This window comes from Sciurus carolinensis, chromosome 10 (genome assembly GCF_902686445.1).
Source record: "Sciurus carolinensis chromosome 10, mSciCar1.2, whole genome shotgun sequence".
Taxonomy (NCBI): Eukaryota; Metazoa; Chordata; class Mammalia; order Rodentia; family Sciuridae; genus Sciurus; species Sciurus carolinensis.
The window spans coordinates 131,295,815-131,323,283 of NC_062222.1; the positions used below are offsets into that span (position 1 = coordinate 131,295,815).

General features: G+C 44.7%; 1 long non-coding RNA gene across 1 annotated transcript; it reads right to left on the reverse strand.

The window, feature by feature from the left end:
- Positions 1-3,663: 3,663 nt before the first annotated feature.
- Positions 3,664-10,938, reverse strand: LOC124994909 (uncharacterized). The gene is made up of 3 exons (XR_007110579.1): positions 10,617-10,938; positions 10,135-10,257; positions 3,664-6,325 (listed from the first exon to the last, which is right to left on the reverse strand). It is a non-coding gene; the product is annotated as an uncharacterized LOC124994909 (long non-coding RNA).
- Positions 10,939-27,469: the final 16,531 nt, after the last annotated feature.

Below are 27,469 nucleotides of genomic sequence, written 5' to 3' on the forward strand. Positions count from 1 at the left end.
CCCCACCATTGAAGTTGTCCTGCCCCATCACTCCTGTGATGGGAGGGGAAGATCTGATGACTACTAAATGACCTTCAGGTCACTATTTCATTGTCTAAGAGAATACTAAGCTTCTCCTGGTTTCAGTAAAGATGACCAACTCATACAAATTTCATCAAACCATGTTCAACCACACTCTTCATGTTCTTCCCCCTAAACAGGTTTTCTCATTCTTCTCAATATGTATAGACCGAGAATTTTCAAACTTTTAATTTCTGCTTCTCTTTTAATTAGGAATTCCATCTTTAAATCATTTCTCTCTTCTCCTATTCTTACTATAAGCAACCAAACAGAATGGGGATATTCCTCTAAAATTTTGCTTCGTTAAATAACCTCAGCTGAATATCCAGTTTCATTTGTCATAAGTTCTAGTTCCACAAAACATGAGGATGTACACGCAATTCAGAAAAGTCTTTGCCAATTCATACCAAGCCTTGCCTCTCCTCCACATCCAGTGACATGAGCCTCACTCCACTGAGATCTCAGCAGAAAGGCCCTTACCTCCCATTCTCTTGCCAGCTTTCTATCGAGGATTACAAACCTGCTCTCTAAGAAGGCAGGTTTTCTCTGCAACTCCTCCCCATTCCTCCTGAGCCCTCACCAGAATTCTTCTGAGCTTTCCATTCACGAAACACACGCTTTTCCCATATACTTCAAAACTCTTCCAGCCTCCACCGTTACCCAGTTCCAAAGTGCTTTCACCCTTCAGTGGCAGTCACACTGGGTGACTTTAAAAAAAAAATGAAATTTATTTCTCACAGTTTGGAATCTGGAAAGGTCAAGACCAAGACCCTGGAAGATTTGGGGTCTGGTGAAGGCCTGGTTCCAGGTTCATACGCAGCACCCTCTACTGTGTCCTCACATGGCTAACCGGGCCAGGGAGTTCTCCAGGATCTTTCGCATAAGGGCACAAATTTCATTCATGAGAGCGCCACCTTTGTGACCTCCTATAGGTCTCATCTCTAAATACCATAAGACTGGGGATTAGAATTCCAACATATGGATGTTCAAGTGACACACTAATGTGCCAGCCTCACACACAGTGTTGGGAATGTTTCATGATAGCTTTTGTGTGTTCGGTATTCTGGAAAGGTTCATAGTACTAATGGATTGGCATTATGATGATCCTATGTATCTGCATCAAATTTTATAATTTTATATCTATTTCACATTCTTCATTTCATTTTATTTACCTCTACCATCTTTCAGGATGGACCAGATGATTAAGCCCTATATGTTCATTAGGTTATAAATTTTCCAAGAAGAGAGGGAGTGAAATTTAGTGTTGCTTTCTAAAATTCTTGTAACATCTAGCACAGAGTTTTACTCAGCTCCACACCTTTAGCTGATTCATTCCTTCATGCATATATGAATTTACATATAAAAATTTATATATGAATATATGCACATTGATCAAACTTTGGATCAATTTTTCAAATTAAAATTATTCAAGAAGGAAACTGACTTAATTGGTTTAATAAACTGACTGAAGGTGAGGAAATGAGAGTAGAACTCCTTGTCAATGCTCCATGCAAGATGCTACAAAAATTTTATAAAATAGCAAGAAATGCATTGCTTTCCCCCAGAGAGACTTAACCCATCCATGAAATAAGGTGTGTTATTATGGTTTCAAATAGTGTTTAGAGATGAAAAGCCGAGGGAGCATCTTCTCCATTCAACATCTGCAGGAATCACTCTTTAATTAGGGAAGCCAGCAGAACTGTGACCACCACTGATCACAACCACAGAACACAGACTAAGCGCTGTTCACGGTGTAGATACCCTTCAAGTCCTTGGCTTTGGGAATTATTAACTTGTGAGCTGGTGTATAAATATGGAGATAATTAGGTGCCCTTGAAACTTTCCTAGATCCTGCATTAATAGTCAACGTTTTCTAAAATAATCCACCTAGCTAGAGTTGCACTGTCTTTGTCAGTAGAATGGAGACTAAAGTATCTTCCAGATTTTATTTGAGAAGAATTCCAGCTGTCCACTAAGATCTTTTCTTTCATTCTGGATGCAGAACTGATCTGAATTTCTCAGCCTTTCCTGTAATTCAGTATGGTCATGTGACTAGGTTTGAGTCAACAGATTATGAGAGGAAGTTATTTGTGCCACATCAGGACCTGACCCATAAGACTGTCCAGCCTATACCGTGTTGTCTCCCTCAGCTAAAATAATGGTAATTGAGATAACCTTGGAACCCATCCATTGAATATGGCAGAGCCAATATGTTCCTGAGTCCCTAAAGACCACACAGGGGAGAAATGTCCCTGCTATTTCCAACCAGCAACCACCTCTGCTGACCTGGAATAACCCTGCTAGATTCTCGGGTGAGAATAGCTTCTTTTTTGCAGCACTTGAACGCACATAAACTAATAAAAATGATAAGGTGCTCTTTAATTGTAAAGGATAATTTTTCTCCAATATCACAATTCTAAGCCCAGCTCTCTGGCAGTTTAACATTTATGGTACATGTCAATTGAAGTCAATCTGTTTATTTTAATGACCTGTTGTTCACAGAAATGAAAATCTGTTTTACCACTCTGCAATTTCTCTTAAACTATAGTTTTTATCACTTTAGTTAAAAGCAAGGAAGTCCAGGGGCTCCCAACTCCAGCTACATGCACTTTGGCACCATCTGATGCAAGAAATAAAATAGTCACACCCTGTGCAAAGAGGTGCTTTATGGAATAGGAAAATTACTATTTAAAGCCAAATAAACTGAGTTCCAGAGCATGTACAATATGATGTGATTTAGGAATATCAAGGAAGCCCAGACCAATTAGCCTGTCTGCCTTTTACAGAACATTGGTGGAGAAAGGAACTGTACTGAAATTTGTTAAATGTGCTGATTTTGGAATATAGTAGGTATAATATGGGCTTCTGGCCTCTCCAGCTTTTATCCATCCCAAATGTCACTTTCATGTTACTCTTCACAAAGCACCACCTTATTATGGGTGTTCCCAAAATCAAGAACTTACACCACCTCTCTATTGTCCTTGAACCTGTCCTCTAGGATTCCCCACCATGACCCATCCCTACTTTCCTCCACCATATTTCCCACCATTCTCCCTCTGTCTCTTCCTCTTCTCCACCTTCACCAACCTTGTGATATTCTTAACACCCTTGCCTGGAGTTCACTCATCTCTGCTTCTCCCTGTCTAAGTCTTGCTCAGGTCTATTCTACCTACACTAATATGGGAAGATTATGCTAAAAATTGCAGCCCACATCATTTTTTTTATTTCTGAAGTCTATGGCCTTTCATGTCAGTACTGCCAATGGATGCTTCATTACTCTCTCTCTACTTGGTTTTATGCATTTCTCTTTCATTGTCTAGTGTGGACTTTAAATTCTACAAAGAGAAATGAGGAATGTGGTCAGAAGTAGTGGACATGTTGCAACAAAAATCCTGTTGCCCGCAGAGGCTGGAGCATACTGTGCCCTTGCCGAGTTCCTGTGCTGCTCATACTTCCTCTGGAGTCCTGACCAGAAGGTAAAGTTGCAGGGATCAACTGTCAAACAGGAGGCAAACAATAGACCACTGCATGCCAGTCAGTTCTGGCTGCTATAGCCAAACACCATAGGCTGAGTGCCTAAAAAACAGACATTTATTTCTCAAAGTTACAGAGGACGAAAGTCCAAGAAGAAGATACTGACATATTCAGTTCCAGATAAGAGCCCTCTCCCTGGCTTGAAGACAGTCACTGTCTCCTTGTATATTCACATGGGAGAGAGAGAGAAGGCATGGATCTCTCTTCCTCTTCATCTTAGGACTCAATCCCATCATGCAGGCCCACCCTCATGGCCTCACCTAAACCCAATCACTCAAAGGCCCCCACCTTCAAATATCATCACATTGTATTTCAACATGTGGATTTTGGAAGACACAAATATTCAGTCCATAGCGTGTACTGATCAACTAATACAAATCAGTTGTATTTCTATTAGTATATGACTATATTATAATCACATATATAACAATTAAATACAAATAAATAATAGTCATACAGACATAAGACATTTCATAACCAAGTTCTGATAAAATCTGGACTGGAGGATGTGACTAGTAGGGAGAAAGCCCCCTTCCACCTAGCAAACAACCTTGAGGGAGATTGATGGAGTGGGTGCAGAGGACAAATGAGCCTGGAGAACAGAACCTGAGTGACCTTTCCCAATCAGATGCATAAACAGGGCCAGGGTCCACCTGAGCTATGAAGTCAGGGGTAGGACAAGAGACAGATAGAGACCTGCTTTGCCTTCCCATGGAGTAGTCTCATTATACTCTCTAAACATGACCTAAAGAAGACACCTACAATAAAGTGAGTCATGCCTTTTCTCCTGACAGGGAAGGGAACATCACAAATGATCCTTGTGCTCTCCCCTATCATTGCAGGAGGTAAGGAAATGATTCACTTCCAGTAATTCCCAACATCCTTCAAAACTACAATATTAAGCTTAATCTGCTAGAACGTCTAGCACGGCAGAGAGCTAACATCAGACTATATTGTGCCACAATACCAGGCCCATAATAAAATAGGCTACCATTTCCATCCATGGTTCACGGAACCCATCCTTAAAGAGTTGTAAATTAGGTCCCCATCTGCCCATTCCGTCATGGTAACTTGTCCAGCACATGGTCTCACATGGCTGGGTTCTCTGTTCTTAACTCCAGTCTCCCTCTATCTTTGAAATCCCAACACTCTGGGAAATGCTCCTGTCCAAGTCCCAGCCTTCTCAGCCAGAAATCTCACCCAACTCCCTGCCCTGTACCTATGAGGACACCCCATGAAGCAAACCCAGGCATGGGAGAGGAGTTCAGTGAATGTGGGCTCATTTTAATATATCACTCACCTTCTTGGATAGTTAAGAGCTGAGTAATAAGCAAGTCTTCCTAATAATAACAGTAACATAAAAATTGACCACTCACTATGATTGAAGTGTATGCAAATGAACTCACTGCATATATTCTTTGACCCTTGATGCAACCTCTATGCTACATTCTTCTATCCTCAGCCCTCTTTTATAGTCAGAAACCAAGGTTAAGAGAAGCTGAGACTTTAACCAAGGACCCACAGTAAATGACAGGTAATAGGGCCCAATTTGCCCTCTGTCTTTCCAATGTTAGACCCTAACCATGCACTCTTCATGGCTAATGAAGTCACTGAGCCTTACCCTCAGGTCTTCCCCTTTCCTAAGGTGATGATGGGACTTTCTAGTGTGGTTTACATCATACCCAGAGGATCATGAAACCCTCCTTTTCAAGTTCTGATACTGTTCTCTTAAATACTCATTTCTGTTTCCATCACTGGGTTAGAGTGGCCAAGAAGTAGAAAGGCAATTTCAAGATCCAGCAGTGGGGAACCACGAGCAAATTATGCAACATTGATGATTTTCACCTTTTCACCTGCAAAATGGGCATAACCCACAGCTTTGTCTTCTCCAGCCAATTACCTAAAATCATGTGAAGATTCAGCAAGATGATGCATATGAGAGCATTATGAAAACACAAAACAGCCAACCCAAAATAAGATGCACTTGGCAGTTGTCTTGCATCTGTTGAGCATCAGCATCACCCAGAGAGCTTGTGAAAACCCAGACTGCTGGAGCCCATCTTCAGGCTGTCGGGGATGGGTCTGGGAATTCACAGTTCTAATAGTTCCCGGGTGCTGCAGCTGCTGGTTCCAGGGCATGTTTGAGAGCTCCCACCCTGTGTTAATCCCTTCCCTGAACAGAGTGTTTCATGTCTACTACCAGAATCAACTCCTTCTGTGAAAGAGGGTGACAGCGTAGGTTGGATTTTGATTCCTAACATCTCAAACACACAATGGGAAACTGTTCTTCTCAGAGAAGTTATTATACCCCGCCAGGCTCTTGATGGGTTAGTGGAGGTGCCAGGCTGAGGAGCCCTGGTGAGAGTGAGCACCAGCATGGATGAGATGCACAGGTGAAATCACAGCAGCCCCCAAACAGGACGGGAGCCTGAGTCACAGCAGCAAGATCTGAGAAACAACATTATGACGGAGAGGATCGCAAGGCCAGGGACAGCTAGCTCAGTGACAGGCCCTCTCGTCCGCAGGAACAAAAGCACGCCATGTGCTCCGAGAAACCTCCAGGGAATGTGCTAGCCCGGGTCTGCTGACAGGCGAGCGGCGTGTTTCCCTTCTGCAGTGAGGGAGCCGTTCTCCTGGATGCCTCTCAGACTGTGGCTGTGGCTGATAACGGCATCATTTCCCCTGGACCACGTCCTCTCCGTCTCTAGTGCTCATTCACCGTCCTGTCTCCCTAAAGAAGAAAGAGGAAGACAATGAAAACGAATCGCCGTCTTCCACAACGTTCCTCAGCCGTCTCCTGTCCGTGGGTCTAGAACACCAAGTCGAGGTCCAGGCACAACCTCCCTCTTGCCCTTCTCACCTGCCCGCTGTGGGATGCCCTGCTTCCTGGTGATGAGGGCACTTGGCAGCCTGTGCACTTGCTGTGGGTCCTGAGCTGCCACCATCCTGTGGATTAAGCCCTCTCTCCTCTGTGTGCAGGGAAGACTGTGGGGCTGTGACTAGATGCCCGTAGGTCACTCAGCTGCAGGGGCTGTCCCCAGAATCTCCATGGGAAATGGGGCAAGTGCAGAGCCAGCCACCCTTGCTGCTCCTCCTTGATAGTCTGCCTCCAGAGCTCTCCGGGGTATTCTTCCGCCCCCTTGCCTGGTCACAGAACAGTCTGGGCTCCTCAGATATGCAAGTGAATCATTTTCCATCCATCAGAGATGAGACTTAAATAAATAAAAAGGTACTTCGTGGGGCGGCTGGGCCTAATGATAAGCAATTATAGGAAGCCAAATGAAGGCAGAGCTTTGTGCGGGGCCTGTGAAATTGGTTAAGCAAAAAGAATAATGGCCCGTTTCGGTGATTCATCCCTTTGCTCATTTCAGAGGGAGCATTATCTCAGTTAAGTGATGCAATTAATATGAAAATGAGGGAATCATTGTTTAAGGAGATGAGGGGAGAGTGAGGAGGGGGCCTGGATGCCACAGTGGGGAAGAATAAGGGCCAGCAAGATGGAGATTTGCATAGGTCAGTAGCAAAGTGATGCCTTCAGCATGCATTCAAAGCTGAGCTTGCATTGTGATACGTCGCCATTAAACTCTCATTACAGTGACCTGTGTCCAACACAATTCAATTTTTTCAGAATCTTAATGATAAAAAGTTAATTACTCTAAGGTGAAAACCTTTTGTACTGGGCCCTAAAATAAAACACAGAAAGGGCACTGTGAGTCCCTTTAGGACACTGCAGGTAGAGCCAGGGAGGCTTAATTTACTGTTTTATTAACCATAACATGATTTGCAGGTTGATTTTTTTGTAAGCTTTGCAGATCTTTTGTAACAAAGTCAAGAGTGATAAATAGGGTACTTGTCTCCTCCTCTTCACTTTTTTTTTGCCTTCCTAGGTTCTCTGTTGGTATTTTTCCACTCAGTAACTTCCAGAAAATATTCCAAGGACTGGTTGACATCCTTGGACGTAGAGTAGGAGGAGAACAGGGAACTTGAGTGCAGCATGTGACAAGGAGAGCTGAAAATCTGGAGCTGTCTAGCAGGATTCTGGTGGCAAGGATGCCATCATCTCTTGGTGTCTGTGTGCCCAAGACATTTCATTCCCACAAGACTCCAAGCAGAGGGGGAAAGGGGCAGAGTCTGGTTTCACATCCAGCTTCTGCTGTTTCTCTACTCTGTGTCCTTGAGCCAATGACCTGACTCTCCAGAGTGTCAGCATCCTCTGGGTGTGGGAAGGATGGTGTCACCTTCCCTGCAGGAACTGAGGTAAGACTTGATATCAAGTATATCCAGGTTTCACACAGGTTGGGGGAAGAAGAGCATCATTATGGTCTTCATTGATACCAAGGTGTCGGAACCTACCTCTCACCTACAAGAGGGACACAGTCAGCATCAGTTCCCATCCCATTCTGAGTTTCCATTTCTTCCTTTTCAGAACCAAAGGGTAAATTGCAATTTTCAGATCCTGACAAGAATGATCCTGCTGACTCCCTCCAACATTGGAAATGCTCAAACTAAAGGAAGGGAAGTTGATGGATTTCTCAAACTTGCATAATAACAGTGAGGATCCAAGGAGCAAGAGAAGGCGACTAGGTCCCTGGAGGTGAGATAGAGGGGTAGAGGAGACAGCAACCCAGAGGAGATGTCCAAGGTAAACCACTGCAAACCAACAGGCATGAAGACAACATCAGAGTGGCACCTCAGATGTTTCAGTCAGCTGAAAAGTCCCCTGTGAGACTTCTTTCTCCTTTGAACTCTAAATGTCAACTAAATAGTGTCTCCACTTATAGTCTTCTGCAAGAGGAAGTACTTTAGAGAAGTAGAAGTGATTGTACTAAAACTGAAGTCAATAAAAGGAGCTGTGGCTCTTGGTGTTCATTTTGTGTTCTTTATGGCGCAGACAATTCTTCACAATCATCCATACTAAGTCCACAAAAGCAAGGGAGTCCACAAAAGCAAAGTATGTATGTATATTTATATATATTTCTTCAGTAGTAGAAAAGCCTAATTTACAATTGTGGCGTCTTGATGAATACACAAAACTCCCACAGATACCCACCCTGACACACCTCTGTATCCACCTCGCAGGTAGAACATTTAGTGAGGTGACACAACGTGCCCACAAGTCCTACTCTGAATATCTCCAACAGAAGTTTCCCACAGTGGGTTTCACTGTGAAAACCAAGAAAAATGCAAAGATTTGACAGCACCTGATCAAAAAGAGAGGGCAGGCATAGGCAACCAGAGCTGTATAAAAGATTCCTTATGTAGGAGGAAGGTGTGTTCATCAAATGAGCAGTTAGGGAGTGCACTTTGAGAATCTAAAGGAGATATAAAATCTGACAGTGAAAAACAAATTATTAAAAAAAAATAAGGTATCAGAGAAGAGAGAAAGGTCAAAACAGGAGGAGGTCTGAAATGAGAACATCCACTGACACCTGTCTAGGACACAAAACATCCCTGAATCCATTCGTGAGCCTCAGGAACTTGGGACTAAGACAAGTGTTCCATAATAGTAACCTTGTCTTATGAAGGAATTTATCACATCTTCAACCATCTTGACTCATTTTTGGATCAAGAATTCTTAAAGATCTGCAGTATTCCATGCTGGAGGGTCCCAAGCATGGTTTAGCATGCAGATCCCCTGGGGAATCTGTTAAGGTATATGGATCTGGATGAGAGGCTCTGGAGCTAAACCTGGTAATCAGTATTTTCAGCAAGTGGTCCACAGAATTCTTATGACAGCCAGACAGGACACAAGTAATATGGGGAAGACTGTTCTTTGGAGCCCAGAATGGTCAATTTCTCTAAAGTCCAACACTACATATGCATCCTTGCTTATTAACTTTCTTGAAACACTTCCTACAAACAATAAATAAGTGTTTACTGAGTATACACAGTGAATGTATGTGAAGAATGAAGTAGAATCCCTGACATCTCTCAAAGTACTAGAAATGCAGTGTGGTTCAGGCCTGGGCACTATTCATAAGACAGCTCTCTGAAGATGCACAGCCATAGAGAGAAGGACTATAGAGTTGGACTTCCATCTTCCATGATTGAGAAAGACTTCATGCAAGAAATGGAGTTTGAACTAGGCCTTAAAGAATGAGCTGGGTTCAAATTCAGGAGGAAGAAGAAGTGCCCCACACTGAAGAAGTACCACAAGGAAGTTGGTGGAGCACGAGAAGGCAGAGGCACTTGTGGCAATGAGGGACCAGGGTCACTGGCCTGTTGCGGGCACACTGTCTGGGACAGGTTGGGGTGGGCCTTGCAACTCTCTTACAAGAATGTCAAGCTACTGCTGGCAGGCTTTATGGTGGCAGTACAGATGTTTAAGGATGAGAGTGGTCCTGATTCAAACCCTGTCATGGGAATACGAGTCTTCTACAGTATAAACCCAAAAATCCAAGAGGCAGAAGACCAGAGAGGGGGCAGCCCTGAGTTGACTGTTCACATTCCGCAAGAGAAAATGTGACCTGAACAAGGACAGCTGCTCCATTGGTGAGCAGGAGGGGCTGTGGCAACGGTCATCTCATGTTGGCCACTTACTAGATGCTCTCTCCCTTGGACAAAAGCAGTCCATCCCTCTGGGCTTCGATGTCCACCTCTGCAAATGAGATGAATTTACCTGTTGAGTCTCCTTCCCAGGATTATTATGGCATCACAGAAATCCTGCAAAGGGTTTCATAAATGTAAGGAATTATTGATATTAGAGATGATACAAGGTGTCTGTCAAAGGAAGGCAAGGCCACAAGAGACAATCGAGAGACCAGCATCACAGCAGGACTGAAGGCTGCCCCCGCCCTTTCTCAGGCCCCCCTCACCTCTCAGTTGATCGAAGCTCTTATTAAGTCTCTAAACACACAATTCAGACAACCCTAAATCAACTGCCCTGTCTTTGTCTTAGTCATTTTGGACTTTAAGCTCATCTTTTAAAACACTAATGCATCTTAGCTCACAGATTCTCCCACTAGGCACACATTCCAGCAGCTGGGTTTATTTAGAAAGTAACAGAAAAATCCACATCTTACCTGAAGCTTAATATCTGTAGGCAAATGAGTGAATGGTACAGATTTCCTTATTAAGCAAATGAACCATCTTCCCTGACAGGAGAAAAGAAGCCAGTACAAAATGTAGATCCTTGGGGAAAAGGCTTGGGCTGCTATGCTGAATGTCTGTTTCATTCTTTCTTGTCAGGCAAAGGTGTCTGCGGGAGGGAACACTATTCAGCGTTTCAGTGATATATCGGACTTCAGCATGAGACCTTGAGGGGCTTCAGCAGGAATTTTCATCGAGTTCTCCACTTGCCTTCTATCTTTTCTCCCTCGTCTGTCCTGCCAATCCCCTCTCCCAAGCCCAGTCATTTGCAACTGAATACCATACAGAAACCTCAGGTTCCGAACACCCCCAACCAGAATATTGGACTCCAAAATCTGCTCTTCCTCTGTTTGGTTTTTGAAAATCCTGTCAATAACCTACTCCCCCAGATCAGAGTCCACATCTGTGTAAGCCTCACTCTCACTCCCAAAGTCCACCTGGTACTGGGTCCTGAGGCTGATCTCCCAGGTCACATGGATGACAGGAGAAGGGCTCAGTCAGGACCCAAGGATCCTGATCCACACCTCATTGCTCTGTCACACCACAGAATCCCTTGATTTGTCAGGGCACAGACAAATGTCAAGAAGGAAGAGAGAGGGCTCTGGCCAGCCCTGAATCAGGATGTGATACTAAAATCAGGAATGCAAAGTAGCTAAGCAGTGGCCTACTGATTTATAGAGAGACCAGAAAACCAGGATATTAATTAGGATCATTATATTCCTTAATAATGAGATTCAATTGACTTATAACCAGTTATAAGCTCACTATCTTTTGTTCTGCATTGCTAATTGTACTTATTCATTTTTACAGTTGCTAAATTATAAGACATGCTATGGTTGTGAAAGAAAAGGAAGGATTTATGCGTGTTCTATGTGACGCTGTGCAACAGCAAGTGAAATCTAAAGTGTTAAAAGCATTCATGAGAAAGCCAATGTTATTCTCCCTCACTCACAGTCCTTAGTTCCCTAGATAAAAATCCTTGACAAAGGAGAAAGTCAGGACAGACGTTTCATTCCACAGCTGTCAGCTGCACACAGGTGTCAATGTGCCACTCAGGAGTTCTAAAGCAGTTTGTGAGTTGACAACTGGACCAGAATTTGTTTCACAACCACCTTTCAGGCATCCCAGGCAGTCTTAACTACCCAAATCCTAACACAAGAGACCTGTCTCCAAAGACGGAAGTCATGACCATTGTTTTTATCATCATCACCATCATTATCATTTTTATCCAACACTTTGCTGAGAAATGTCATATCCAACATGACCTGAGAAAGCTTCTTACAACCTAATGGCTCCATTTCTGGTTTGTGACATGTGAGAAAGAGAAGAATAATTCTTGCCTCCATAACACAGGGTCTCAGCTACAAAGAGTGCTCAGTTCATAGGAGCTGCTGGGGTTCTAAGCAGAGTAGTATGTCCAGCGAGATATCTCCCTGATAGAGTGATCTCCACTACAGGCCCATTTCTGCCTTCCAGGTGAGCCTCCTCTACTTGGCTCAGGCAAGGAGAAAGAATCAACTCAGCATTCACTCCTCAGAATGCTCCCAAGTATTTACAAGGAGGCTGTCTTTTTACAACCCCAGAGAGACTACCTCTCCAGGAATCAGTGCCATACACAAATGTGCAGAGCACTTACCCACGTAGTAAAGTTAGGGAAAGGTTACTGTCACAGATATTATAAGAATCTCCCTTGTGAAGGACCCCACCTTTTTGCTTTATAAGAAGATAACAGTCAGCTGGGTGTGGTGGCACATGTCTGTAATCCCAGTGGCTCAGGAGGCTAAGGCAGGAGGATCACAAGCTCAAAGTCAGCCTCAGCAATGGCAAGGTGCTAAACAACTCAATGAGACCCTGTGTCGAAGTAAAATACAAAATAAGGTTGGGAATGTGGCTCCATGGTGAAGTGCCCCTGAATTCAATCCCAAAAGAAAAAAAAAAAAAAGAAGAAGATAACTCTCTAATGGTCTACTTAGGAGGATTACAAGTTCAAGGTCAGTCTAGGCAACTTAGCAAGACCCTGTCTCAAAATAAAATGAAATACAAGAGTGACACAGCCACATCAATGTTTATAGAAGTTCAATTCACAATAGGCAAACTATGGAACCAACCTAGATGCCCTTCAACAAATGAATGGATAAAGTAAATGCGGTGTATATATATATAATGTAATATGTATGTACAATGTATGTATGTATGTGTATATATATATATATATATATATATATATATATATGTGCGAACAATGGAATATTACTCTACCTTAAAGAAGAATGAAACTATGGCATTTGCAGGTAAGTGGATGGAACTGGAGAATATCTCACCAAGTGTAGTAAGTCTACTCTAAAGAACCAAAGGCCAAATGTTTTCTCTGATATGCAGATGTTAATTCACAATAAGGGAAAGAGAATAGAGTTACTTTGGATTAGGCAAAGGGGAGTGAAGATAGGGGAGTGGGTATCCTGGTAGGAAGTATAGTAGAATGAATTGGACATTATTACCCTGTGTACATATATGATTACACCACCAGTGTGATTCTATATCAAGTACAACCAGAAGAATGAGAAGCTATACTCCATTTATGAATGATGTGTCAAGTGCATTTGACTGTCATGTATAACTAATTAGAACAGGAAAACCTCAAAAAATTCATGCTACTCTCACGTATAACTAATCAGAACAAAAGTTTTAAAAAAAGAACTGGGGAGGTAGCTTCGTGGTGAAGTGCTTGCTGATCATGGGAAGACCCTGGGTTCAAGCTCCAGTGCCAGAAAGGGAGAGGAAGGCATTGGAGAGGAGGAAGAGGGGAGAAGGAGGAAAGAGAGGAGAAAGGCAGTCAGGTACTTCAGCTAAAGGGTAAGGCCTCAGGGAACACGCACCACTATATAGGTGCTTTCTGTGCAACTTCCTAAAGAGTCGAAAGGAGGGACAGTGTGAGATGGAGCTAGGAGAGAGAGAGGGAGAGAGAGAGAGGGAAAGGAAAGTCTGATTTTTCTGAGTGGACTTGGTTTTGTTGGACTCCTACTTGTTCATGGCTCTGTAGATCTAGGGACACAATCTGGAAAGGAAGAACTTGCTCTACTTAACAAAGAGATGAAGAACTTGAAGGTCTCTCAAAGGAAACCCAGGAAAAGGACTGAGGCTTTCTCCTGGGTGGACACGAGAGGAAGGGGGTCCACAGGAAATGGGCACTTGGTCGATATGACTTTTCTAGTATTTACATATAAACCATAAAACCATTGCTTCTGTCTGCCTGTGGCTTTCTGCAGGGTGAAAAACGTAGTCGTAAGGGGCTAAGGTGAAACCTGCAAAATGAATATCAAGGTTACATTAAAATGAGTTCAGGAGGTCTTTCCACAGCTGACACTATGAGCAACTGGCTCATCAACACCGGGGGCCCCGCCATCCTGTGCACGGCCTTTTCACATTTTAACATCTCTGCAGTCGGGATTCTTCTTACAACTGACGGTGTGTTTGCGTGAGGTGGAAAGGCTCTACCCTTTTTCCTTTCTGTGTAGAGGCGAGTAGAAGACGGGCCTGTCTTAGGATCAGTGGTACCTCAGATTCCGTGAAGATGGTGGTTGCTTTGATAAATGGCAGTGGCTTCACTCTCCACACCATACTGCACCCACACTGGCAGCGTCACGGTCCTTGGGGTTCAAGTGTTGGATTCCAGGCCAGCAGAGACAAACCCTGTCCCTCTCTCAGCTACTGCCTCTCAGAGCTCCGAGATTTCGTCCCCAGCCTCCAGCAAGTGACACCACGGTCGGGTTTACCTCTGCCTAATGCTTGTGCCCCCGGCTGCTCAGCCTGCTAATGGTGTGCTTTGACTCACTCACTGGGTCATAAATATGACTTTTTTCACTCTCTTATCATCTCAAGAAAGGTAATTTCAAACACTGCACCTCCAGAAACAAGTGCTTTTAAGTCCTGTGGTATTAATTTGTATCTCTGCGAGATTTGTTGTCCATTCTTACCATTTGCTTCCCAAGCATGAGAAAAAGGGAAATGACATACTTTTTTTTCATATTTTTCTTCTAAAGGAGAGCCTTGATCTTTCTAATTCCATTTTTGCTTAGTTGCAGTCTCTGGGGACAAAAAGTCCAATACGAAGTTTTTAATAGGATAATAAGCATGGCACAATGAGACCTTTCCTCAGTGATGCTACAGACCATGGGTAGAATCTCCCAAACACACACACACACACATACACACACATATGCACGCCCACAATGCTTGACATATTTGGATTTTTATTTAAGATCATAATTTTTTACCTAGGTAGATATGGAAAAAAATCGTATGTGTGACTGAGGGAATAGTTGGCGTGATAGTCAGTTCTTAATTGCTATAAACAAATACCTGACAAGAACAACTTAGAGAAAGGAAAGTTTACTTGGGCTTCCAGTTTCAGAGGTCTCAGTCCACAGCCAGTCGGCTCCATGTCTTTGGGCCTAAGGTGAGCCAGAACATCATGGCGGAAGGGTGTGGCAGGGGAAAGCCGACCAGCTCCTGACAGTTGGGAAGAAGAAAGAGAAAGAGATGACCCAGGGAGAAAATATAATCCCCAAGGGCACTCAGTCTGTGATGTTCTTTTTCCAACCACGTGCTACCTACCTAGAATTACCACCCACTAATCCACTCAGATTATTAATACATTAAATGGATTCATCCACTGGTTGTGTTACAACTCTCACCATCTCGTCATTTCACCTCTGAACATTCCTGCTTTAACATATGAGCTTTTGGTGGGACACAGACCTTAGCAGCTGGCATCTGTAATGCATGAGCATTAACCAAAGTCCTTCATATACAAAGACTTAAAAAGACAGGGCAAACAGACACAGGAGGTGTTTTCCATGGACCTTGCTGTTTGAGTGACTAAAACAAGACTGACACCAGCTGGCCTCACAATCACTCACCACGCGCCAGACACTCAGAACCAAGATCACCGACACAGATGACAATTCCTCAAGGGAGGCTCTGCTGTCCAAAGGGTTATGTGATGCACCCAAAGTCATGAGAGCAACATACAGTAGGTCCCCAAATCAAACCCAGGACTGACCTCCGCCAAAGCTTTTACTCGCCCCCTGTGCCCCATTGCCTCTCAATTTTAGGCTGTTTCTCCGCGTCCCCACCCTTGGCAAAGTTCTCCAGCTCCCTCCTGCCAGCGCTGCTTCTGAGAATGAACACTGCAGCACACCACAGTCTCCGGGTGGTGAGGAGCCTGCTCTCTTGCATCTGACCTTGTGTTCTCCATTCAGTGCTGACAGGTAGCCGCAGTCCTTCCTTTCTGAAAATGTCACAGAGCCATCCTCGCGGAGAAAAGGCGATGCTGACATTCTACTTTTCTTGTGACTCCCTGGAGAATGCTTAATCCCCTTGACCTTGTAGCTATTTAAAGAAGCCAATCCCCAGCCTTGTCAGTCAGTGACAGCCGGCATTTCTTCTAAGGGACCCGAGAGTGGGCCCAGTTTGCAATGGGGAAGGATAACATCTGGCTGGCGTTTAAAAAGTAAATGGGATTTCTCAGTGATTATTATTCATCAACAGTACCTGAAGGCTCGTCTTCCCTGTGTTGTGTGTAGTCAAAGCAACTGCCGCGCATGGATATTCAACAGGAGCTGATAAGATGCCACTTTGAGCCAAAGCATTGGAGGATGCTCTCTCTCGATTTGATTGTTCTGGCTCCAAAAATTGAATATTACAATATTATTAAGAATCAGTAGGGTTGGAGTTGTGGCTCAGTGGTAGAGTGCTTGCCTAGCATGTGTGAGACCCTGGGTTCCACCCTCAGCACTGCATATTAAAAAAATAAATTAAATTAAAGATCCATTGACAACTTAAGAATATTTTTAAAGAAGAATCATTAAAGCACAATAGTTAGGGACATTAATTCACAACTATCACTTATGAAGTTAATTTTTGTGTCCTAAAAACTGTCCACATGTAAAACTACTCCCATTGTACAGATGAAAAATTTGAGACTAAGTTACAAACCCAGGACTGAGACTTCTCCATGAACAATTTGTTACCTACCCATAATAAAGCTGAGAGGGTTTAGAGACTTTTACAAACATCAGACACTGACATCACAAGCAACACTAAATTTTTCTAGCCATTTGTTTTTACTGTATTTTATTAAAATAGCAATAGAAAATTCATTTGTCCTTCACTGTAGATGGTTCTAGAAGCATTGTTTCGAGAACATTCTCCTTCTGGAATGATGGTCAGATGGTAGGAATCAAACAGACTGGCATTATTCCAACTTGCACTTAATCATGAACTTAGAATCATTCTTCATCAAAGTGGCAGGACTTCCAGAGTGACCGGTGGGCTCAGGCATCTGCATTATGGAAAGCTCAGCAGAAGAGGCATGCTTTGTGAGGGTAATGGTTTCAGTCCATCTTGTTCACTAGTACATGCACAGCAGAACAATGCCTTGTACCCAGTAGGTGCTTATTAAACACTGTTAAGTACATGAACAAACGAACATCTTCTGGATAGTCAGACAAGCTTAAGAACTTTTAGCATTCTATAGTTTTCTTTTTTTTTAACCTAGGCCAGAGGTCTGAAGATTTCCATGTAGAGTACACTCGTGGTGACCAGGGCTGAGGCCAGTAGGGTGGAAAGCAGGAATGTGGAAATGTCTGTCAAATGATACATAATTACATTTAGATAGAAGGAATGGATTTCAAGAGATGCTGTACAGTCAGGTAATTATAACTAATGATAAGACATTGTATTCTTGAATAATATAAAGAGTGGATACTATGAAAGTGTTCTCTATATATTCTGGATACAAGTACTTTATCAAACTTATGATTTGCATATATTTTCTTCCTGTCTTTGGGGTTTTTTTCACCTGATGATATCCTTAGAAACACAAGAGCTTTAATTTTGATGAAGTCCAACTAATCAATCTTCTCTTTTATCATTTAAATTTTTTGTGTCAAAACTAAGCAATCATTGCCTAATCCAAGATTATGCAGATATACTCATGATTCTTTCTAGAAGCTTAATAGTTTTTGCCCTTGTATGCATGTCTATGAGTTGAGTTACTTTTTGTATATGGTGTGAGGTAAGGACCCACCTTCACTCTTTTGTATGTGGATATGCTATTTTCCCAGTACCATTTATTGAAAGGATAAATAACATTTTAATGCAACAAAGACAGGATCAATAATAGTGCCCCACTGAGTCATAATGGAGTCTCAGGCAAAATAAAAAATCAGTAATACTCTGTTCTGTAAATATAAATTCTTTCTAATTTGGTTTTGAAGTCTTTCTCTGGAGAATGGCTATAAATTCTAGCCCTGCACTGGCAGCTTCGGGGCGGGTGTCTATGGATATTTATGTAGTGTGCCTTTCAAAGGATATATCTTTATCCTGGTAGACGGTCTCATGCAAAAGCGTCCAACTCAGGACCAGTTACCATCATACAGGAAGCTTATTTATATGGAAGATGACCTTGTAGCTCTTCTCTGACCTGTGTCCAATTTATTCTTATTAATTATTCCACTTTTTAGGAGAGTCTTAACCATGAAAAAAGTTAGGTTCTTCTCTGTTGGTCAGGTGAGACACAGAGAAGACAGCACAACCAAACGCAGGAAATAACAGAAGTATTTTATTACCCACGGATCCCAGAGAGAAGAGGGAGGCACATCTCATAGGACCAAAGGGAAGGGGGATACCATCTAGAACTTGTGCACTCCACCAAAACAAGGGAGGGCGTCTGTGGGCCAAGTCCTTTACCAGGTTCCAGAGACCTTCGCAAGCAGGTTCTCTGCAGGGAGTTCTAACTGGTAGGTTTGAGCAAGTACACGCAAGTCCATGGGGTCAAACTGTGGTGCATCTGGGCCATCATGTGGTTGTGGGGGTCAGTGGGACCAGCCAAGTAGGTTGTCGCTAGCTGCCCCATAGGGAGATGGTCAGCAGGAGGCAGTCATATCTGGAACTGGTAAGAGGTATAAAACTGGAAAGTCTGTCGGGGGGACTAACCCTGCTTCTGACAGGAACAAGTTAAACCAATATTCAAAATGGATGCTGAAGAAACATAAAATTATAGGAATTCAAAACTTACGGATTCATCATTACCTTAAAGTTTTTTTTACCATAGATTTTCATTAATTTTAATTATTTAAAATATTACATGAAAACATTATCTATCATGAGTGCTGGATTTGGAGTCCTTTTAAATGTTGCATCTAAGGTAAGGCCTCCCTCAGCTCACCCTGGTTGGTCTTGCTAGCTCCTGAGGTTATACCAAGCCTTTCACATCCTCACTCCATCTGCCCCTTCGGCCTCTGTTTTAACCCAGCACACCTCCACCCCGATTGCCAATAGCACTGTGCTCCCTGCACACACATGCTGTCAGGTGTCAGTCATTTCACTTGAGTTGGAATATATTCTTCCTCATCCAGTTCTGTCCGATCCACCTGAATATTCCCAGATCCTATCTCAGCAGCCAGAACATGTGAAACAGGTTGTCTAGACAGGTGCACAGCAGGGAGGAGGCAGTTCCATCTGCCCCCGTAAACAGGCTTCCTCACAGAGCCTTGCTGGCAGGAGGACCCTGGCTAAGCAGCTGGCACAGGACATCTCACTGCCGAGAAGTGACACATCCCAAAGAGCAGAGGCCATGCCTGGCTGCAAGCAGATTCCCAAGGCCTCAGCGGAGGGTCATGCCCGGTTCAGGAGGAAACTTCTGAAACCTGGTGCCTGAAGCTGGTCCGAGAGGTCTAGGGTGAGGCAGGGGAGCACCTGCTCCCGGGGGGTGCCACAGGGGCCGAGGGTGAGGGCACATCCCTCTGGGCTCCTTCACTCATCCATTTATCACCAGCCATCCCACAGGCATTCATGGAACACCCTTTGGGCAGCAGTCTGGGTCCTGGGAGACAGGAATGAGAGTCAGATCCTTGCCCTGGAGAGATGTACAGTGGGTGAGCCACTTTCCATCTACCATGTGCAAGGTGGGACATTGGAAAATGAGGGTCGGGCACCAAGTTCCAGCCCTTGGGGGCCACGCTAGTTTCTTCCATTTGCCTTTGTGAATCCACCCTCCACCTCGGTGCCTCCTGCTGCAGCCTGGGAAGCTGAACTGCTTGGACGCCTTGTCTTCCTTGCTCGCTGACCTCCTCCTGTGTTCCGTCCTTGTGGGTGGGAAGAGGGAGGGAGTGGCATGATCCCCATGGCCGCAGGTCTCCTTGGTGCGGAGCTACATTTGGCCCACACTGCCCCACTCTTTCCAATCCTCTCCCCTGACTCACTCCTCCCTTGGGCCTGTAATGACAACCAGATGCCATAGTCCTCTGGCACGGAATATTCTTCATGGTTTCCCTAAACCCTGCTCCTAGTTTTGCAAGGAGTCTTTTATTAAATTCTTCTCAAATTATCAGAATGTGAGCGTGCCATCTGTTTCTCACTGGGACCTTGACTGATACAGTGATGTCCTAGGAGACGTGTGCCGAGGACACTGATAAACAGAGGATGAAAAGAGGAATCCCTTTGGAAGAGTGAGTGAACACACACAGCCGCCCGCTGGGAAAGACTCGGGAAGGAGTCAAAGCCAAGTGCCCTGGGGTTGTGTGCACCTGTGTCCAGGAATGCAGGGACTGGTCGGAGTTTCTAGAAATCCATCTCTGAGGGAGAGCAAATGCCGAGGGCAAGGAAAGCTTCCTTTCCACCAGAGACATGCCGCGGGCAGAGTTTTCTTGGTGTGGATGGCGATGACGTCTTAATGACTTAGCCCTGCGAGGCCAGCCCCCTTCCAGTGCCACCCTGGGACCTAAAGCGAAGGAGCATGTGGATTGAGCACCTCCCATGGCAGAGGAAAAGGGAGATCAGACTGGTTCTGAGGGTCATAGTAGAAAACAACCCACAAAAGGAAGAAACAGCTCTGCCAAGTCACCAGAGAAACACAAAAGGGTTTCCAGGCTGACAAGAGTCACCTGAAACCTGACAGCCAGGGGTGATCCAGAGGCTGCCAGTGTAGGATGTCCCAGGGCAGAGCACCTGCCTCAGACAGTGACATCAGACTCTCCTAACACAGCAGCCTCAAGCACCCCGGTCATGCCACTTTCTAACTCTGTGTCCCCCCAAATCCTCAGGTGTATTATTATTTTTAGGTTGTATTTCTGCAAAGAAAACAATGTATGACTATATTGCAGATCAGGTGTAGAGCACCTCACGAGTTTATTTCATGCTGGAAATCTAGACTTTGGGCATCAGTGGTTGTTCTTCCTTAGTCTTCTATAAGCACCGTCAGCATGAGTCACCCCCGCCACGTACAGCAGACTCAAACCCACGAACCAAGGCCAAACCTCTGACCTGCAAGAAAGTCACGAATTTCAGTCTGCCTGGAGGCTCTTGGCAGCCCCTGGACACACGGAGACACACACAGGAGCCTGGTGGGCCCTGTTAGCCACTAGAATCCTTTAAAATTCATGGTACCAGGTCTCCTTCATCCCTTTCTTTAGCAACGGATTGGTTGACCATATGTCAAGACTTTACCTTCATCCATTTTCTTTTTCATTTTATTCTTTATGTTTAATTGAAAAAAGACAAAGTATCTGTGGATCATGTACAACATGTTGTTTTGCAATGAGCATACTTTGCAGATGGTTAAACTGAGCTAATTAGCATTTGCATCTCCTCACGTGTTCATCATTTTTGTGATGAGAAGCTTTGACCCATTTTCAGTCTGGTAGATGGACACCAGTTCATCGTTCTTCTTGACTGATTCTGTCAATCGCTGTATGCACTGCCTCTGTCAGACTGGGGCAATGCACAGATCTGATAAGCAGATGTGACCCAAGTGACTGATACAGTGCTAAATAGGCGGAGGAGTCCTTGAGTTCTATCTATAAAACTCCCCGTTTAAAACTGTCCTTTCCTCTTGAAAGGGTGTCGCCTAGAACTGTGAGCTCCGTGACAGATGCCATCTAGCCCGTGCACAGCGGAGCGTGACCCTGACCTCAGCCACCCAAACTCTCACTCCTGTCAGCCTGGGCTGAGGTCGACGATTTTCCCATCACGTGATAGCGCACATTACTGCCGGTTAAACTTGGCCATCATGGTTCATCCTGCAGGGATGCAGCCCCCATCAGTCCACTTGGGTGGTTTCCCAGAGCAGCATGGTTGGCCCTCTGCAGTTCTGCCTTGCGCTCAGACAACGGTAGCTCCCGGGTATTGAGCTCTATGAGCATCCCAGGACAACAGTGGACCACACATAACCTCTCAGGCCTCACTTTTGCCCAACTCCCCAGACCACTCCGTCTCCACTTGTCTCTGCATCATGGAACCAGCAACATGAACTGCCAGGGCCCCCCGTGTCTCTGAGACTACTCATAAGCTGCCATCTCTTCCACAGAGGGAAGGTCTCAGACCAACACGAAGGCACACATCCCAGGGCCCAGTCCATTCCACGCATGCTCACATCCAGGCTACAGAAGGCAAAAGGACACAGGAAGCCTCCGAGCCCCGGGCCAGGAGGCCAAGGTCAGCCTTGCCTTCACCCTCAGGAAGCTGGCACTGGTGGTAAGAGCAGGTAACTGGCTCAGCAGTCCGTGGACATACCACGACTGTTCCTGCCTCTCAACCTGTGCAGAGGTAGAGGATGCTCCCCAGCGTCCTTCCTCTTCTTAGGAACAGAGCTCAATTTTTAGCAGAGCACATGTGACCACCTGAAATGGCATTTCCAGCTCCTGTACAACTGGAAGGGGTAATGAGACAAAGTTCTGGCCAATGACAGGCAAATGATGATGTGTGAGTAGTTTTCAGGGAGTGGTCTTAAAGGGGAAGGATCTTTGTCATCACCCACTTCTGTCTTCCAAATGCCTGGAATATAATTGTAATGACTGACTTTTCAGCAGCCATCTTGGGTGCATGCAGTGAATCTGAGTTTAGAAACTAGCTCTGATGACTGTGGAGGAGAATAAACTTCTCATTTAAGGCATGTATCAGGAGTTGCTTTCTGCTATATTCTGTGATTACATCCCTAGCTGCTTAACTTTGGGAAAGGCTCTTGTTCTTTGACCCTGTTTCTTCAACTACGAAATGAGACTGACTCTGTGATACGAGAACTGGTCCTCTCTCTTCAGCCAGCAAGCTTTTACCGAACGCTTGTCCCACGCTGAGCATCGACAAGGCATCGACAATATGAAGGCAAGGGATAAAAGGAATCCCATCTGCAGGTGTTGTTTTAAGATCACCCTCATTGATCACTCATCATTTCTTTCCTTCTCAATCCATATTTACAAGCACCCACAGAGACGGCAGCCCTGCTGAGGTTAGGGTTGCGTATTTAGCAAATTAAAAAATACCACAAATGCCTTGTGCAATGCAAATTTGACCGAGTGTCCTATATGTTATCTAACAACCCGAACTGGCACTACCATGGCAAATAAACCAGCCTGTTCCTCAAGGAGACCTTCCCAGAGGAAGTGATGCAAAGAGACCAGCTCAACATCATACCTGAGCTTAAGGATGAGTGGCATGAAAAAATCAAGCAGCTGTGGTATGAGAGGGGGGTGACTTTTTAAGTTGTCAGGGAAGCCCCCTGAGGAGTTAACATTTCCCAGGTATCTGGAGGTGGCATGGAGTCAGCCGAACCAGGGGAGGAGCAGACCAGCAAGAACAAAGGCCCTCAGGAGGAAACATGTTTGGAATATTCCAGAATTCTGAGGCCAGTTTGGTGAGAGCTGAGGCAGAGAGATGGGCCTGTGTGTTAGAGAAACCATGCATTTTATTCTTACAGCAACGGGCAGCCAGCAGAGGGCTGTTAGCAAGAGGAATGTGATCCAGTTTATGTATTTTTATTTACTTTTAAAAGGATTTCCCGCTTGGTGTGGACAAAACAGGTCTGAAGGGATGGAGGCAGCAGCAAAAGGGAGAAGGATGAGGAGGCTTTTTAATGGCAAAACTGAACGGATAGGGGCTTTGACCATGGGGCAGCAGAGTAGCTGGTGAGGCAGTCCCACTGGGTGTAGGTTCGGGAGGTGGGACAGGTAAGACTGGTAGTGTTTTAGTCAGCTTTTTTGCTGCTATGACTAAGAGATTTGGCCAGAACAATTTTAGAGGCAGAAAGGTTTATTTAGGGCTCCGGGTTTCAGAGGTCAGTCCACAGGAGTCCAGCACCACTCCTTGGAGCTCCAGGTGAGGCTGAATATCATGGTAGAAGGGTGTGGCAGAGGGAAGCAGCTCACATCAGGACACAGAGAGAAAGTCCACTCATCAGTACAAATATGTAGCCAAAGCCAGGCCCCAACTCCCTCCGACTCCAGCCACGCCACTTCAGTTACCACTCAGTGAATCCCTACCAGGGGATTAATTCACTGATTGGGTCAAGACTCTTACAACCCAATCACCTCTCCTCTGAACCTTCTTGCACTGTCTCACACGTGAGCTTTTGAGGGACACCTCACATTCACGCCATAACGAGTAGTAAGCAGGTTCTGTCTGTAGAGCAGATAGAATCAGATGTGATGTGTCAGCCTGAGCCCTGAGGTACTGAGTCCGGGGTTCTCTCTCCTTGAGATGGAAACACTCCCCGAGGTGAGGCTCATGGGCAGAGCTGTGTAAGATATTAGGGAGTCTATGCTGGTCAGGTCCTTTCCATAATATATTCAAATGAAGATGTCAATAACTCAAAGTGGCTTTTGTTATGCCTAATTTATAGAAGAAACTGAAGTCCAAAAGGTTAAAAGGAAGGACTTATATCCAAACCTGTGCAGACCCAGTGCTTTTCATTAGACCATGTTATTTTAACCCTCCCCACTGCAGAGAGAGGCAAGCATCAAAAGATCATTGATTTTTATACTGTGATGATTACTATGGTGACATAGTGTCTGAGCATGGGCAGGGCAGGGAACCCACAGGTGGTAGGAGCAAGTAGAATTCACCCGACATTGCCTGTGAGGGGAACCACTGCACGCCAAGGTCAGCTGACAAGCTCTTTCTGAGCAGGTCCGCAGCATCACCTCCAAATCATTTACGCTGTCTTTGCTAAATAATTTACCTCGGTGTAGATCAAATGGGTTCACAGGCTCCCCAAACACTGTGGGGCTGATGCATAATTTATAGACCACTGCTCAGCCCCCCATGCAGGGAGAGGAACAGGGCTTGGACACCTGCCAAGGTGGAGGAAGGCACCAGCTGGAATGGAGAGAAATGAAGCTCCACTGAAGAGGCATCTGAGAAGCCAAGATGCCACTGAGCCCAAGGCTAAAAGCAAAGCAGGAAAATACAAGGGGCAGGCTGGCTCCACGCAGGAGCTGAAGCCAGCGATGGAGGGAAGCTGAGGCAGCACGTGGTCGAACATTGAAGGAAAATGGCATCGAGGTCACACTCTTCCAGCCTTGGGAAAACAGCATTGCTTCTGGTTTAGAAAACAGCCCAGCATTTTAAGACCAGCAATACCAAGGTGGACCAGGAAAGAAAAACAAGACACGTACTTCTCTGTGCCTGGAGGGCCCTCCTCCCCAGCCCTGGAACTCTTGACAAACCCTTGCTCCTCTTACAAGAGTCCTCTCAAGGGCCACTTACTCCAGGAAGCCTCCCCACTCCCTCAAGAAGATCAGGGTCCTTAAGGTAATGAGCTACACATTAGCTCTTAGGACTTTGTAAATGCTAGTCTCCTATACTGGAGTTTCAGCTCCTAGGTGACAAGGACCCTGAAATCTATAGTCACAGTACACAATTGAGTCCTTGCACCTAGACAACAAGTGGAGGAAACGACCAAGACAAACACCATGGTTTACAAGGTCTTTTTCCCAGTGGTGCATGAATATTTAAGAAGGAACATTCCAAGCAGAAGAGAATGGCAAAATGTACATAAGAGGAGCAAACACAACAGAAGCCACTTAGCATCTTCAGGGACCAGTCCACCTCTGCTCTGCCTAAACCAGAACTCTCCCTTTCTGACCACGTGTCAGCTTCAGCCCTTTGAGTTTGTCAATTGGTGGCTACTACAATGAGCTACCTCTTAACTGGGTGACCAGGTTATTGAGTCAGACAGGTTTGCTGTGTTCTCCTTGTGAGTTTCCAGCCCTGCCACTTAGAAGCTGTGTAGCTTCAGCTTAGTGAGTCGAGGCTCCTGAGCTTCAGCTCCTTATCTGTAAAACAGGCACAGCAGCAGGAATACGGGGTAAGAACACCTCCCTCAGGGCAATGTTGTGAACATTAAATGAGAGAGTATCTATCAAGAACTTCCCATGGTTTTTGGCACTTAATAAGCATTAAATGAAAGTTGGTTAGTACTGTTTATTAATTATTTAACCCCAAGATATTGGATATACCTGCTTTCTGCTTCCTCTCCAGCACATACATCTTCACCTTGCCCAGTACTGTAAACCCCATGGGCAGGCCCACAGTGCATTTGGCAAGTTGGTGATGATCACTTATTTCCTGTCCCTGGATAGTTCTTAAGATCAGGAGTAAAGATTTGAGTAACCTTAACTATTTCCAGTTGTCAGTCTGCCCTTCTCTGAATGCAGCTCCCCACAACCTGGACCACCTAAGACCTCAGCTCATATTTAGATTACTTGTGCTCGATCCTAAAGATATGGTAACAATTAAAATTTAAATAGCATTTACTATATGCTTGGCACTTTCCTAAGTATTTTTTATGTAATGCTCAAAACAACCTGTGACATAACAGTATGTTTCCATTTTGCACACGAGAAATTAAGGCACAGAAAATTTTTTCAAAAGGTTTAAATAATAAAGCACAGTGAGGTCTCATTCTTATGAAGTTTGGGTTGGCCATACTATGACCAGGAGAGCTAGCTAACTGGGGTTATTAAATAAGTTCATATGATCAGGGAAAGAAAAACATCTTCACCCTTGTCTGATCTTTCCTGGTTTTGGACATCAAAGAAGAAATGGACCCTGGAGTAGAAAATCAAGCCTGGCGTGGCAAGTCTTAGGTGGCCAGGAAGAAGTCATGCTCATTGGTCTCTGAGTTCATGCTCTTCAGTTAAGATTCTGATGCTTTAAACATACTTAAAAGAGTGTAGGTGAAAACTGGCTTTTGCCTCAAATCAGTGTGTGGATAGGGTCCTGGACAAGGTGAAGAAAGCCCAAGCACACAGCCTCTTCCGTATCTCATCGACAAAATATCAAGTGTCACTCTCTAAGCTAATTCCCTTCTGATACCTGGGAGCCCTGTTGACCCCTCTTTCCTCATCAGATGTACAGTGAGGAACAAAGGCATAAACTTGGGTCCACCTTGGACACCTGTGTGAGGGTAACACCTGCAATATCTGAAGACAGCTTTGTTGGCAGTAGCAATAATCAGAGGCTAAAGGGAAGACACAGCTCAGGAATAAGAAGGAACCCCAGCTACCCACGGGAGGCTTCTCCGCCTATTGCTGTCCAAGGTTGATGAAGATTCGATCCCACTGAGGAACCTGGCACATTTCTTCACGTGCCCAAAGGTGAGTGTCCCGTGAAAGGATGAAAAAGAGGCCCTTTGTAGCCACACTTGGAGGCAGTGGTGGGTCAGACAGCTGGGTTCCCTAGGGAAGAAAGAAAAATAAATTAAAGTCTTTCATCTGGAAAATAAATACCAAGTGGCAAGTGATCGTGGGTACCGCATGAGTGGGTAAAGGAGGTTTAATTCTTTAATTATTGCCTCTAGTTTCCCCATGGAGATAAAGAGCAAGTTGGTGGAGAGAGATAATCAAGGCATAAAATACTATGTCTCCTCCTCTGCTTCTTTTACTTGATGAAGAAATAAAAATAATTCCTCTTAAGCACCAGTTCTGGTAAAAAAAAAAAAAAATATATA